The sequence below is a fragment of the Hippichthys cyanospilos genome, chromosome 2, assembly GCF_059441005.1.
Source record: "Hippichthys cyanospilos isolate Australia breed blue-spotted pipefish chromosome 2, RoL_Hcya_1.0, whole genome shotgun sequence".
Classification (NCBI taxonomy): domain Eukaryota; kingdom Metazoa; phylum Chordata; class Actinopteri; order Syngnathiformes; family Syngnathidae; genus Hippichthys; species Hippichthys cyanospilos.
The window spans coordinates 8,230,352-8,247,326 of NC_142370.1; the positions used below are offsets into that span (position 1 = coordinate 8,230,352).

General features: G+C 39.5%; 1 protein-coding gene across 2 annotated transcripts in view; it reads right to left on the reverse strand.

The window, feature by feature from the left end:
- Window positions 1-266: 266 nt before the first annotated feature.
- The window catches only part of LOC148427127 (ERC protein 2-like), a 147,956-nt gene continuing 131,247 nt past the window's right edge, over window positions 267-16,975 (reverse strand). For both annotated transcript variants that reach the window (XM_088408408.1, XM_088408409.1), the window contains one exon: window positions 267-3,110. The gene's annotated coding sequence lies outside the window, so the exon portion shown is untranslated. The remainder of the gene's footprint in view (window positions 3,111-16,975) is intronic.

Below are 16,975 nucleotides of genomic sequence, written 5' to 3' on the forward strand. Positions count from 1 at the left end.
ATGAAAACTGGGAAAAACTTCAAGAGTCTATTGTTGAAAGCGCCATTAGTGGCGTTGAAACTTTAATCTTGAGAAAACAGCTATTGTTGCGCTTGCTTTGACCGCCAAACGCCGTCAATGGTAACCCTATTGACATTATTGCGCATAAAAGACACCTCCTCATTGCTGTGAAAGCAAAGTTTATTAAAACAACAGGAAACACGCTGACCACTGCAAAACACTGTGGGACAAGTCAAGGGTGAATACCGTGCCCCCCCCATCCCCCTACCCCACACACGTACATTCACGGTGAGGGTGAAAGTAGTTCAAACCACTCACACACATATGCAGAATAAAAAAAAATGCATTCTTGTTTCAGCTGAAGCGAATGGAATAATGATGTTTATGTGATGTCGTATGAAAACACTGGACATCACATTGGTGTCATCATGAATAGATAACAAATCTGAAAAGTTGTTTGAAAGCCCCCATCGCACTTAAGAAATTCTTGCAAGTGTCGTTGAAAGACGTGTTCGCGGGAATCGTTCAAGGTCCCGAACATTCTCCAGGCGTTCATTCGGCTGTACTCTTCTTGTGCAAGGACATTTTTAAGGGAAATTGCAGGACATTGGCAGACATTTGCAAGCACCGATTTGAACTGGACAGACGCTGCTCTAGATAGCAACATTCAACTTACAAACATTTCAAGATACGAACAGAGCTGCTTTTGAATCAGATTTTGTGTTTAGCACATTTTCTGTGGTACCAACGGTGGAGCTGCCATTGTGAACAAACCTTCCCGCCCAGTATGTCTTTCCCCCGTTGATAGTGTAGTGCAGGTGTGCCCAATAAAGCTCAGCTCTTTTGCAGTGATATTGCTAATCAAAGAGTATGACCCAGGCATGATAGACACATTTACCAGGCTGAAACAAATACAGATGGGCTAGAAGTGCTTTGAAATTCTTTACAATAGAAATGCCTTGCCAATGCTCTCCATTTTAGATAAGCAAAAAATGTTCTGATAGGCCAGCAGGAAATATTCCATGAAGCCACTGCCAAGAGGTGTATGACGCCTCGGTACACTTTTTTTCTTTTGAAGTTCCTGCCGGAAGCATTGTATAGGGACAACGCCCAACTTGATAATCTTTTCCTACCAGAGCAGCTCTGCATGTACTAAATGGTCCAGTGTGGTTTTTTTTTCATTCTTTCTTTCATCTGACCCTAACCCTAACCCTAACATTATTACTTTCGAACAAATTCAGCTAGCGAGCAGGCTCCTGGAATTAACTGTATGTAGAGAAGGGGCTGTACGGGCGAACGTCTGGCGATGTTGGACATTTTCTTGCAACGAGATAAAACACTAAAACTGTTCGCAACTATTTGGAGAATGTTTGGCGAATGTTTGCAACCTTTATTGAACCCTGGCAAACCAACATAAGCGTACATTTGCTGCACTTGCCAACACTCACAAACATTCACCTTTCAGCAGGATTGGGGCTTAAACCCTAAACAGTTTGAATGACTTTCTTGTCACAAAATCAGTACAGGCAACTGTCAGGTTGATGTTTGATGAACATTTGAACGAATGCTGGAGAGGGTCCACAGAGGTAGCTGCTCCAGGGTTTGTTCAAGGTTGCTTCAATGTCATCAGAGGTCTCTCTCAGAAGCTCTCTAGGAGTCGCCAGACGTTACTCTTGTCGCAAAGAAATTTTGAACATGTTGCTGGTGACAAGAGCTTATTTTGACCTCTGGTAACCTTGTAGTGACCTCAGGAGACCTCTAACAAACCCTGAAAAAGATCAAAAGAGCCGCTACCTTTGCGGACACTTGCTAACATTCGTCCCACAGCGGGATAGGGCTTTAGGGCTCATTCAAAGTCACAAAGGTTCGCCAAGCTTATTCAGATGTTCTGTACTGTTTTGGTGACAGGAAAATCTTTAAAACTCTGTGGAAAACGTTTGTAGAACATTTGTGTTTTTACTCCAATTCCTACTAAGTGGCGAATGCTTGTGGGTGGTGACAAGTGTAGCAAATGTGAACCCAGTGTTTGCTCCTCAGTGGGATACTAGCTTAACAAGAACGCAACATCCACTACCTTGTTGGCACTCACAAAGCCCCTCTCCCCCCCAACCTCTTCCCCCTACCAGTGGAATTGTTGGGGCTTTACAACAAGAGTGTTTCAAAAGTCTGATGCCAACATCCTTTTCCCTTTTAAATAAGAAGCATATCAGCTCCAAATATCTGCTTTCAGCCACCTTGACGGCCAATAATCGGTGCTGGCCTTGAAAGACATATCAAGAATTGACACTTAAACTGATGTGGGTGACCTTCAGCTTCTTTGTCAAAAAAAGTGGAAGAAAGTTCACCAAGGTCAGCTCAGTTTGCAATTCGGCTTCAGAAAACGAACGATTCAGATCCAGTCCAATATTTTCCTGAGAGCCAACCCATTGATTTGTCTCCATTTTTGTGCCCGTTTCTGCAAGACACCTAAGTGAATTGCATCCCACCCAAACACATCAAATTGAAAATGCCAGGATGTCCACTAATGAGGACAATGGGACTTCTAGGAGAGTAACTCAAATGAATCAAAAGATATAGACTTAAAACAAATGTCCACTACGGTAAACACAAATTAACAGGTTGGTTCTCAGGAAGAAATAAGAAGTCTGCAAACAGGCGTGACTCCATTGGCACTACACAGAGAAGGTCTTAGTGGGGTGTGAGGTCCATGTTGTGAAAAGTCCAACGTTTTGTGGCAGAGGTGTACGCAATACCACTGTCACAAGACCAGTTGCACCAAAGGTCAAAAGGTCATTTCAATTACTTGGCTACATTCATATGAAAAGAGGTTCCTCGCTTTTTCAGTGGATCAAAACTGACAATTTTCCATTGGCCACACCCCCACCCCTGGCCAACATTTCCAGATTTTTAAAGGCAGGGGGCCCACATGAAACAAAGCCCACTACTGCTGAGTGCCCCCCTACATTGTGGTCGATGAGAAGAAGACTTTCGGAACTTATCAGAAATGTGCAGGTGGTGGCTGCTGAAACGCGCGTAGATCTGGCGGTGATATTGCCTGGAGGAGTTGCGGTAGCCTCTCATGGACCTCTTGGTACCTGGCTGTCCAACAGCTGTTGACACGAACATGATGAAAAAGTATTCATGTGAGAAGTCAAATACCAAAGTGAAAAAAACAAAGCCAAACAAAAACAAAAGAGGATAAAGTGTCAAAATCAACCAATATCAAGATTAATCATCAAGCTTGTTGTTTTAAAAATAATTTGTCATCTCTTGAAACAGTACAAAAACATTGCTTGGTAGTGAACAAATAAAAGCCCAGTGTCTCCTATTAGGTTTTTCATTTCTCGAATGTTTTGTTCCTATATGTCTGGCAAGCTTCCAGAACTCCTTCAGAATGTTCTAAATGTAGTTGGCAGCAAGCCCGAACATCAAGTGCTCATTAATTATACAATTAAAGAGGTAGAGAAATGCAACTTGGAATGTGTCTGTTATTTAGGCAGCACAACAGTTAACAACAACTCACCACTTTCATGAGAGCTGTTAAAGAAAAACAAAACAAAACTGATGTATGGCTGTAACGATGAGGGTGCCTCTATGCACAGGCCCCAAATACCAACCAATCACTGGCAAGTTGCACATTTGACTTAGGGCTGTAGCTATAGAATATTTTGAGTATTCAAATATGCACCCTAAAATTCTATTCAGTATGTTTATCTTAAAAAATAATATTAAATGTACATATTGTAGTCAAGCTCTTATTGGTCACATATATGATAGGTCAGCAGTGAGTGTATATATATATATATATATATATATATATATATATACATATATATATATATATATATATATATATATATATATATATATATATATATATATATATATATATATATATATATATATATATATATATGTATGTATGTATGATCCTGTAAACACACATTCACTTCAAGCAATTGCACCAGTCCTGAAAAAAAGATATTTTGCTTTGTGTGACAGCAAAATAATAAAACAATATCAGTGAGTGAAAAATACATTTTACTTTGTTATGCTTTCACTAAAAAAAAAATACGTGAGTGGATAAAACCCCACATGACCGTTATAAGTGCAACGAAATGTGTAATCAAAATATATAAGAAGACAGATTCCATTCGGATGTTAACTTCCGACATGTTTGCTATTGTACAAGACCAATGTAGCTGGGTTTTTGACTTGTAAGTTCAAATTGATTCCTTGGAGTCTTATAAATGTCACTGGCAGTGAATGAGTTAAAAAGAAAAGTTTGGCCATTTCTAAGTCTACATCAGAGTTAAATCAGCCAGTCCTATCTCTTACTCCCTGATTAAAGCCTATCCACCTCCTCATTCCTTCTACTTTCAGGATGTTCGCTGGTGTGATCAAAAATGTTTGAAATGTTTGAAATGACAGGATATGGAGATCTAGTTGAGATTATCTGCAAATTCATGATAAACCTTGAACTTGTTTTTGCAAGCAAAAGCTCACTGACCAGCCCATTTATTTTTAAAAGGGGAAGTCAATTAAACCACTTTTTTTTTTACAAATATGTGAACGGCTTCCCCACTAGTCTATGCACGATATTCTGATTAATAATTGTGTGGAAAATGAATAAGCACAAAATCCATCTCACGGTACAGCCATTTTTCCTCTTGCTTTCGACTGAAAATAACATCAAAGTTGCACAGGGCTCAGATAACAACCAATCACGGTTCAGCTATATCATATGACCAATTTTAGAAAACAAGTGAGCCGTGATTGGCCGTTACCTGAGCCTCCAGCAACTGTGATGTCATTTTCAGGACAAGGCCATTGACAATGGCCAACTTCTGATAAACTATGTGGATTTTATTGCTTAATTCTTATTCCACAAATGCAATAATATTCAGAATTCCATGTTTAGACTGGTGGAGTCCTTAGAACGTATTATTGTCATCTTAAAACATGTTCCCTATAGAAGCTGAAAGCCAATGATAAATTCCGACTCTAGGGGGCCCATTGGACAGAATCAGCCCAATTATTTGTTACTGCTAACTTATAATGGCTTTGTGACTACAAACATAACCTATGATGTCACAAATGTTCATGAATACCGTATTTTCCGCACTATAAGGCACACCTAAACGCTTTCAATCTCATAACAATGGAAATTCTTCCATGTTTACCTCTGCATTTCAAATATGATTGTATTTTTTACCATTACAGTTTTTATAACACCTGGTTTGAAATTTTTATATGCTACATATGCTCGAATTTTGAAGCAATTCATATGGGGACATGATGGTGCAAAAAACACAAGTTTTTGTAAAAGAAAGCGTCAATTTATAAAATAAATCCAGAAACTGTTTTTAAATAATAGTAATAATACATGTCAGATTTTTTGTTTACATTCCCTTTAGCACAGCTCCATCCAGTGAATGCATAACACAACCGCAGCCACTACTGTAACTTCTATTCTATGCACCTTAAAATGTGGTGTGCCTTATCTATGAAAACAGTTTAAAATAGGCCATTCATTGAAGGTGCGCCTATAGTGCAGAAAATATGGTAATATGAAACACGAATTGTGAAAAACAATGAAGTTTAATTCTCCATGCTATCAGAGAAACATTCAACACATTTTAAAAATGAGGCTTACAGTATGTCATCCCAGGAAAGTGTATCTTTTCGGGAACAAAAACCCTCAAGTGCACACTATTGCTATTTTTTTTTTTTTCATTTCTAATTTTCCTACCTTTTCTTTTTTCTTCCTGACTTTTACAACTTCCTCCTAGATGGGGCTGCAGCTCTAACCCAAACAAAACTCATTTTTTTAGTTATTGGCCCTCATGGCATGTAATGGAGAATCAAGCTAATTATCCCTCCAGCTGTTTTCACTTGCTTTTTATGTAAGCAATACCTGGCTGATCCCGAGAGCAACAGTGAGGCCCTTCTTAGCGCTCCAGGCCTCCAGGCTGGCTGGAATTAGAGTGCAAAACGCCAGATTTGCGTCCCCCCTCCCCACCCAATTCTGCCCATATGTACCCCAGCACCCATCTCCCAGCATACGTTTGCTAACTATAGCCAGGCCGACACACACCCTTAACATCAAAATGTTGCTTTTGACCCCCTTCATACAGCCCTCACGTTCCCCTTTTGATGTTCGAGAAAGTGACTGTTCAATCATGAAAATGGACTTGTATGACAAGTGCTCATTTTCCTCCACTTAGTGGCTATTAAGTCCCTTATTAATGAAGGAGGTGAGTGAGGATGTGGATCGGACTAAATTGCAACCATCTCCCGCTGTCATTGAAGAAGGAAGAAAACGCAAGTGTGGATGGGAAAAGAAAGGATCGAGAACGAGGCTAAAGGCAGAAAGTGGCGTTTCGAGGATGGTTGGTGGGGAGGGGTGAAACGTGAAAGAAAACAATCGCCCCCCAGGCTAATTACATAATTTCCTTCATCTGAGCAAACAGGCAAGGGGAAAGCAAGAAAGAGTACGTTTCAGGTAGACCGCGAGATGCTGACGAGACCCGCAAGCACACGCGAAGGCTTTCAAGGGCCGGCCTACGGTTAGCATGAGGACAACCGGCAGAATACACTTCCGGCGTAAATTTTCTCCATGATTTGCATGTTCACACTCAATATAGATGTGTACACTACGTCCAATAGGAGAGAAATTCAGGAGAGAATATCAGTCTTTGTTTTTTTGTTTTTTTAATACCTCAGGTGCCTATATATTTAAAGGACCTAGAATCTGGAGTCCAGTTTTCTCTCCCCAAAACATTGATTCATTCGAATCAAGCCTGTTTGCGAGAAAAGGTTGGAAAACATGCAGGATACGGAACCTCGAGGACTGGAGTTTACCAATGACCTAGATCATGATATTTTTATACTTTCCACAATTAAATATATGCAACATTGTAACTAATAATTGATATGTTGCTGTTAACCTGGCTGACTTGATGCAAAATCTCTTCTCAGGTTCCGAAACCTAAACAAAACTTAACGACGTAGATTAGGTCAATGTGATTTTACTCTTCTGCTGTCTTAAAGGTTGACTTTGCACAATGCTGGTCAGGAAGAAGCTAATCACAGCAACAAGTGTTCATGCTATGCAACATAATAACACTCTGGCAACATAATGAGAGGCCCAACTTCAAAATAAATATTACCTACCCAAATAACAAAGATAAATGCTTTATCACACTTTTATTTTGAAGTGATGATGTGTAACAACCTACTTGACTCATTAGCAACTTTGAAAACATTATGTTGTCCTGAAAACAAGGTTGGATGCTAATTATATTAAGTAAGGATGGTTAAAAAGGCATATTTAAGCTGCCATTGAATTATTAGGTGCATATAGTCCGTGATTCGTGGCGCCCCTAACGTTAGCAGCTAGCAGTGCCAGTTAGTGGCTAGCGGCACTCAACAGCTCCAAACAGTGCAACAGTAAAGGTGCTTTTCTGGAACCCGGGGCCATGGCTTGCACAATTCTGATGTAGGCAACATACATTGGTATATTTGTAAAACAATGACCAAAGTTCAGAGGTTGGCAGGCACGTGGCTCCAAGCTGTTTTCTCGTCTTTCATATATACAGACAAAAGAATTACACACACAAATAAAGAACAAAAAAGACTGTCAGCTCCCACTGGAAAGAGAACAATCTCTTCCTTTAGCTTCTTTCTCTGTCTAATCCTGTGAGGAATGACAGAGGCCTGCGTGGAATGGAAGCGAGCTTCGCAGCCAAGGCGTGTCAAGGTACTAATGATACAGGTGGAATTCACAGAGCCAGTTTGTAAAAGTCGTATCCTACGAAGCTACGAACGTTGCAAACCAAGCAAATGTAAAATTCGGCAAGTATGGTGTTGTCGTCTGGTTGAATGTTTGAACCACAATTTGTTGAACTCACCCAAAATGTGGATTGCAAAACATGGAATATTCTTAAAAGAAAAACAACGACAATAAGAAAAAACAGCTAAGACGTCTTTGTCCACTGAGGTCCATGCATAACTCGACTTCTTCTTCAGTGTAGAACCATGGTCTCATGATCTCTAGCGCTGGAGAATAGGACGCCTTCTGAAATACGGTCCGAGTGTGCGTAGCATTTTGAACATGTTCACTTTGGCAGTGGCTACGACTAAAACTAATTATGAACATGTATGCGACGAAGTAAAAACCCTGATGAACACGGACTGAGACGCAAAATTTGCTACGTTCGGCAATAGACGAGTTTACATGGAGCCATGTATTCCGATAAGAATAAATCCAAATGGCCATTCGGAATCAAACAGGCAACAAAATCATCGGTGAATTTCAAAAACTAAGAACTTTGCAAACATATTTACCACAGTATTTTGAACAAATGCACTTGTAAGTGAAATGGATTCGCAAGGACCACCGGTAATTAGCAACGTATTGCCAACAAAAATCCCAAACCCTGACAAACACCTGCAAAATGCAGGATCTGCTACGTTCAGCAAAAGCCAGGTTCACATGGAGCATTAGTATTCTGAGTAGAATTAATCCAAATGACCAATCAGAATAAAGATGCTCCAAATAAACATCTCCATTAGAATGAAAAGGCTTAATCCGAGCAAAATATCATTCAAAATGACTGGAGTGGTTTATCTCTTTTACCAATCTGAACGAGTGTCATGTATATATCTGTATTTGTCTGTATTTGGTACACGCAGCATCCACTTCAACCTGTTGAGCCTGGAAGGGGGCTCCTCCCACCTGTGGTCCCTCCTGAAGGTTTCTGATTTCCCCCAAATTGGGGTTTTTGACTTTTTCCTTCCCCTTGTGGGAGCTTTGAGCAAGGGATGCTGTTATGTACCTATAACAACAAATATCTGTATGACTTCTTTTATCAGAAGAAGTCTCGACATGACCTCTTTTCACCTGTAAAGCCCTTTGAGACTTCGGTGATTCAGGACTATACAAATAAAATTTGATTGAACGATTGATATACAGTAGTTCAATTGGAATAGCAGAGCTTCCCTAGTTTATGGTCTGCGCATTCTTCGTCATGATTAAGGTGTGTCATGACGTCTTCACATACGCACATTAAAACGGCTGCTTCTTAGCGGCGCTCTCCTACGATGAGAGAACTTTTCTGTACCTGTACTTGTCAGTGCTTGAATTCTATCCTTATTCATCGCAAACATACTTCCATAACGCAGTTAATATTAATCTTAAAACAATCCCAACTATCATGCTAAATAGATGAACGAAGTCCATTTTTACAATTGTTGTTATCAATCTCATCGTGTCCAGCTGATCTTGCAAATCGAGCATGTAAACGGTGAATCAGATCTTCATTCAGAATAATTCCAATTGGAATGAGAGAAAAATAGACTCTATAATCCCGACTAGTGATAGCAACTCAGTGAGATTGTTTTTTTACATTCTGTAAATGTAAAAAACATAATTTGGAAAATTCTGTGATGAGCGACAAAATACATGCAAACCACAAGTGTATGCTTATCACATACAAACACACACACTCCCTACACATATGCACCAGACAGGAAGACAGAAAAAAAGTGTTACTCCCAGCACATATTCATTTATTGCTGAAAATACCCTGAGGCAGATAATAAATAGTATAGTGTTCATCCAGGTCCTAAATACAGGTTTGTGCAGTGACAATAAAAGGTGCTAAAAGGTGCATGGAATTCTATCTCTTCACTCCCAAATTCCTCTCTCCTCCTCCCCCACCTTGTCCCTCTCATTTTCTCTTACAAGTTCATCTCGGACTAATCTGGCATTCACTCCTATAAACTTCTAATCACAGGATTGCTTTGCGCGGCCATTTTTTTGTTCTGAGCGCATTTTAAGAGGTAGTCTGTACCTTCTTGAAAGAGATGTCAGGAACGTTACCAACTCAAGCAGAGTCAAAGACAATGTCAGAGGATGCCTGCGGGGCTGTACTGTTTACACTGTACTTTGTATCCATTTCACAATCACAGCAGTGGAAGTAACCTCAGACGTCAGGTGATACAAAAACTTCAATGCTTTGTTTGGATATCATTTACAGCCACAGGTGCCATATATGACAAGGATGTATGATTTTTATTTTCTTTTTTTTCCTTTATTGATTGTGTTTTAAAGAGAACGCCCAACTTTGCAGAACAAGAACAAGGTTCATTTGCTTCAAAAATATAAACTTAACACTTAAGTTTCATGAATTCCCCTATTCCTGAGGGAAATTTACAGATTGGTCTTTTTTTTTTTTTTTTTAAACTGTACCCAAAAGGCTCATTCCTGGTCACGATTTTTTTCCCAAATATGTGTTAGGAAGGACTGCATTGCTGAGACAATCCAGCCAGCTCACTGGTGATGGGGCATATCAGGACATTTGTTCAGAAGATGATCTGTCTGGATTTCGGTCTGGATTTTTTGTTCAAAAGGAAGAGAACGATTCTGTCATCGGACCGATCAAAGCTTCAGTTTGTATTGTTCAGATCAACATATTGGGATGTATAAATCTATGTTTAAAATCATCTCGGTTTTTTTTTTTCTTTAATGAAATATTATACATCAAAAATAGAAGTTGTATCATTACTTGGCATCGGTATCTATGGCAAACATCCCTATCTAATAAGTTATTAAATATAAAATATAACTCTTTTTTTGGTTACCCATTTTACTGGTTCAATTGTATAGTTTGTGGCCAGACTGCACAAAGGTTAGCGTGTGTGTTGAAGGACTTATGATTATAACTGTCTTAGTGGCAGTGTCATACTTGCAATAAATCTGTGTTGTCATAGTTTCAGTGTAGGTCCAGGGTTGGTCCTGTCCGGGAAGGTCAGGGGGAAGGATGATGGAAGATTTAAGTAGAAATGATGGTGGGCTGTCATAGAACTAGGACATTCCAAATCCACAGGGATTGGAGATAAAAACCACATTTCCACCGAGCAGTACAGTTCAGTTGCAAGGAACAAGTACACTTGGGAAGCGTAAAGCCTGATTTTGTGCAGGACCTGTGTGCAATGATGACAGCTGCATTCATCTAAAGCGGCACAATAGTTTAACTCGCCACTTCAACTATTACACTGGTTATAAAGCAAAAACAGAAAGAAAAAAAAATGACATTTACACAATATTTCGCATAGTTGCGCATTAATACCACAATTTTTGTAAAAATCTGGCTAAAGTATTCAGGACTTGTACTACTTTGGGCAACAGCTGGATGGCAAACATGAACCTTCAGCGAAGCCAGACATTGGCTGCAGGAAACGACAGCGTAGGACATCTGAAGGAAACTCCGACAAACGTTCCCACTCTGTGGTCGCCGTGCTTCTTTCCTTGGCTGTGGTATGCCGTCGGCATTAGGCAGAGACGCAATGTGGCTGGACAAGAGGCTCGGCTGGCACTGTGGTTGGCATCAACTTGTTCTCTGCGGTGGCGGTGTCACAGAGTGTGACCCTTCGCAACGTCATAGGCATGGGCGGTCTTTGCACTTTGCTATAATAAAGCAGGCGGGTATGTTCAGCGGTCAGCCACAGTCTGGAGGCTCCTGTTTGGCCAGGAGATTGCTATTCTAAAAGGAAGTACACACTGGACCTGATGCCCGGATCAAGATTTTTTAACTTTTATTTTTTGCCTGTGCTTGGGTTGTAGCGCTCCGAGTCTGAATTTGTCTTGGACTAGTCTCAGACTTCTTGGCATTTGACTAGCAAAATATGTCTTTTTTCCGATACGACGCAGTCCGTGTTTTCATTCCTAAAAATTAACGTCCTTCCTTCAAAGAAACTTTAAATAAAGTTTTTCGCTTTGTCAAAATAGCCATGTGATCGGATAATCTGTTGATGAGCGGGGTGATAAAATTTGGTTTTACACACATCAAGAATTGATGTCAGCCACGCCGCCTTAAAAAAGGAGGAAGAAAAACAAACAAACATTTGAAGCAAGAGTGACCCTGGCATTTAAAGTCATCATGACAACATCATGGTGTGATGACTTGTGACGTTATATTTGTGTGTCTCCGGGCTACACAATCAAGCTCAATGAGACTGTTTGATTTTAATGCTTCCACAAACGTCACAGTAACAATATATTTCATCTTGTCGTGACTATTTGATCTCGTCATGATGGCAGTATTTTGTCCAATCCTTTGATCTTTACATCATAGGCATTGCACATCAAAGGGAAAACATTGAAAGAAGACACCGGGGAGCTGAAATTTCACCCATATGTTTAAAACATGCCAAAGCTTAACCTGGCACAACCATTTAGTAATCACACTATCAGGAGTGTGCCATCCCTAGGCTAAAATACTTTGAGAATGATGTGGAAGTAAATGACCCAAAAACTATCAAAAAATGATGGTAAATTTTGTCATGATGACTTTAAATCTAGTCATAATGACTTTAAACCTTGCCATGGTTGTTTCATCTCGTGATGATGACTTTAATTTTCATCATGAAAACAAAATCTCACCATGATGACGTTAAATCTTACCATACATAAAATCTCATCTTGATGACTGACATCATGACTTTGAATCTCAACATGATGACTTAAAATCGTGTGTGACCCTAATATGCTGTTGTAAGCTACAGATTTTGCAAAGCATAATGTTTGATTTTTTTCATTTTGTGGTCACGATGAAAAAAATGTTGATGTTAAGGTATAGGCTTGATCTTAACAGGATTTGGATTTGCACTCTGACCTTGTGGACTCAAAGCTAAATACGGTCCTTTGTGATTTGAACCTGGCTTGAATTCGATAAAGCTTGACTTGACTACATCCCTGGTCTATGCTTCACTCTAGCCACCCATCTGTCTGTAACACCTTGATCTAAATCTCAACCTCTCAGTGGTGCTTCAACAGAACTTTAGCACCCAGGTCTCTGGGCCTTCAACATGCCTGAATGTAGATACCAGTGCGGGCCTGGTTGATGGGGGTGTGCATAGAGGGGACAAAGTGAAAGCTGAGCCCACATTAAAGCATCTCCATCAGGTAGAAGATCATGGGAGAAACCCATTCTCTCAGTGTCTGTGGGGGTCTGGGCTTCTGGAGTCCTATCTCACCTCCATCTGGAAAGAGAATCTGAGGGTAGTCTGATGATCTGATAAGAGGCCACGCTGACTGACATGGTAACGCCCCCATTTAAAAAAATAAATTTGGTGGATGCAAGGCTAGCAAAAGTGTGCTCCTATAAAGGTACATGAAGCATCTCTGCATTGCAAAATTCATTTTAGGTTGAAAGTTTAGTATGAAAAACAGCAAGCTCTGGGAGGAAAGAAACATTCGATAGGTCGCTCAGATACAGAAGTGTGGAGCTTCCAAGGTGGTCAACATTTTTGACCACACATTTGTGAATTTCAAACAAATGATTATGTTTTTAATCGTATTTAAATATGTTCAAATCTAATTTCTTTTGCAGTGGTTCTCAAATGGCGGTTCGGGAACCCCTGGGGGTACTTGCAGAAACTCCATGTGGTACTTTATATTTGAAGTCAAACAAACAAAAAACAAACAAACATGCATTGATAAATCATTTAAAAAGAAATAAGTACTTAAATGTGTAAAATATAAGTTTATAAAACAAATTTAATGTTCAATAGGTTATTCAATTTCATAATTTTAAAACCCAGATTGTTCCCCATACTTGAATGGTTCAATCCAACTTGTCAGGTGCCTCTCTCGTCACCTGTCAAGGTAATGATTTATTTTTGTGAACAGATCTTTACTATGATACCAAAAGAGGACCTTGTAAGTTAATATTTTTCTGTAGACAAAAATTTATGTATAATTGACGTTACATTTTTAATAACAGATGTACATGCTGTATTTTTAAAATTGTTTTTGGCTTACATTATATCATTATGTTCAAAAATCGTTTGTGATTGAACATTGCTTTTATTATGGCATTACTCAATTTTATGTTTTTTTTATTATGTCTGCTTGGCATTTAGCATTTAGCCTACACGTATGTTCCAAAGTACATTTAAACGTATTTGCAAATATGTTTAATGGTGCGGTGAGGGCCAAACCTGGCACAAAAAACATTTCATTCACCAATTCAACCAACTCTTACATATGTGTGTGTGAATGCGCGAGTCACAGGAAAACATGACCTTGCTCATTTTCTCCTGCACCCTTGAGCCGTTTGCGGATGTGGTAATAGCCGTGTGGCTCCATCCTCTGCTTGATGTCTTCTCAAGATGGCACCAAAGCCACTGACCCTTCAGTTCTCACTCTCAAACCAAGAAGCCTCGTCCTCACGCTCACCATTTCACCATCTGTTTTTTATTGGCCACAGTTCAAGTTTTGTCTCTTAACTGATTTGCCCTCATGACTGACTCGGCTCGGGAAATCGCACCTTTTCCCAAAGTTGCATTCGTTTTATTTTCTTTAGTTCTTAAGATTGAACACACCCTGACTTGACAAAATACAGGCAACGAAAGTCAAACACTACTTTCCATTTTACAAATCCGTGCCTGAGTGGCAAAACCGAAATTTATTCTAACGGCCTGGTTAGTGAACTTTATCCGCATTTTTGAATGTGACCCAAATGTGAAAGCAGACCCTGGAGAAGTCTTGTCATGTAGACATGCGCTTACCCCAAATTGGTGCGAAGACAAACGAATTGCAATCGTAGTGGTTTAGTCTCACATCTTTTGCAAATTTGACCAAAGTTAAACAAATAAACACCACCGTACAATCTTCCATGAAAGACAACCTCAACAATCTTTATGTAGGAGCCTATTCCTGCTGTTTATATTTGAAAAAGCTCATAATACACAATACAGTCTACATAGATTTATTTTATTAGTCTGCCCTTTACATTTTGCTTTCCGCGATTCAACCCAACGGACGAGTAGCTCCAAAGGGGATTGTGCGAGACTGCTGTCAAGCGGACTGAGAGTGTTTGTTCTAGCGCAGCTGCGGCGTGATGCTTAATGCTAGGTAAGTCCGGTCTCAGGAAGAGCCAATCATCTTGTTGGCCGGGTCTGCTCGCCGCCCCCCGGGTCAGAAGGAGCCCCGGGACATTAGACACATTGGATACACACTGGGGAAAAGAGCTTTTACAATGCTTGGTGGTCTGCTACTGATCTCTGCCTAATGCCAAGCAGCTAAGTGCCAATTCTGAGCAGTGCCAAATGGATCCACTCTGGAGGGAGATGGGAAAAACAACACTGATGACTTGATCATGGTTTTCATGATTCCTTGCTTAGTCACAATCCTTAAAGAAACATGAATGTCAGATCAAACGGCGTGTTTGCATGTGCGCTAAATTCTCCATGCTGTGGGATCCTACCGCCTCAGGCGTCAATCTGGAGCAATGAAAGACACACGGAAAGGTGATCATCAAAAGGGGTGGCTTTGGAGGGGAATGCCCACCTTTGGAGCCTCGGGGTTGACTCTGGGCAAGGTTGGAGACCAATTTGGGCGTCGAGGCAACCTTATTTCTCAATGGTACTCCTAAAAAAATAACAAGAGGTTGCACCGGTGCAACCGTGTTGGGGAAGGAAGGTACTAGTACCAAATCTTGATTATTATCAGAATTTCAAATATTTTCAACAATGTGTTAGACTTTTTTCCCTTAATTACATTTTTATGTTGAATATTATTGAGAGTAAAAAGTCATATGTTTTCTCTTAAAAAAATGATATGCTCTAAAGTTTGAATCAACAACAAAAGAGTGCTTCAAGGACCAATGTTTTTGAGTAGGGATGTCAGATAAATTTAAAAACCTATTGATTCACAAATGTTTCTTAAATTGTCATTAAATTAATGACGATTTTCTATTTCCCCAAAATGTAATCGTAAAACTGCCCCAAGAGCGCAGTCGACACTCGTAAGCCATTGTGAGTTTCAATAATTTGAAATAAGGCCAGTTGTTGGCCTGATATTGCATTTTTAACAACCATTTTCTATGAAGCTTGGAACTGATAATTACATTATTTTCCCCCGATGAGCCAGCAAACAACTTTTTTAAGTAAAACTAGGTAAACATCTATCTTCGTTAGTCCTTGGTCGCAAAGAAAGCAAAGTTAAATGGCTACATGAACTGAGTTAACCAAGTTAATTCTTTTTAATGCTTAATAAAATGTAAATGACCGTAAATTTCTGACTTCAAGCCACACTTTTTCTTATGTTCTGAGTCCTGCGGCTTAGAGTCCAGTACGACTTAGAGGCATTTTTTTTTCACTAGCCACCAGGGGGCAATCCACCCGTAAAGCAAATGTGGCTGTCCAAAATGTAGTAAAAATATAAAAAATATGGATGTTGAATAAAATATAGTATATATAGTATACCGTTTTGGCGTGTACATTTAATAGATATATGTATACTGTATATAAATGATTCTACTATTCTATTCTATGAATTATGTGTAATCTGTGTATATGTTCAATAAAATAATCAAGAAATTAAACAAATGGAGACGGAGGAAGACATAATCGAAGTACAGATTTTGTGTTTGAACTGCTATTTTGCTCAGCAGTATTTTGTCAGTGTTATGTTGAAAATATGTTTGTGCCATACCTACAGGCATGTTTAGTCTGTTGAAGATGTTGCTGTAAGCAGACAGTTAAAAATGTTTTAAATTGAAGAAAAAAAAGGCTATATACTATTTTTCTGCGTAAATATCTGTAGGAAAATGCTTATATACCAGTGCTATTAATAGTCCAAAAATTATGGTAATCTCTGAAATTAACAATTTAACTTTGGCAGCGCTAGTACTTGCCTAAACCCATGTTTCAAATAAACTATATGATGACCAGATGATCAGAACCAGTCATTTTGTTTGAAAAAGGACTGAACTGCACTGTTGAATGCAAAGCAAAGGATACATTAGGAGGCCCTAACTTTTTTTTCTCGTGCAGACAAAAAGTTTGGTACGCCATTGCAAACCGTGCAAAATGTTAGCCTCCAGCCTCCTGACAGTGAGATAGGAAAGACTGTGACTATAGACAATTTACACATTATGGAGGTTCTTCCCTGCAGAGGAGGAGC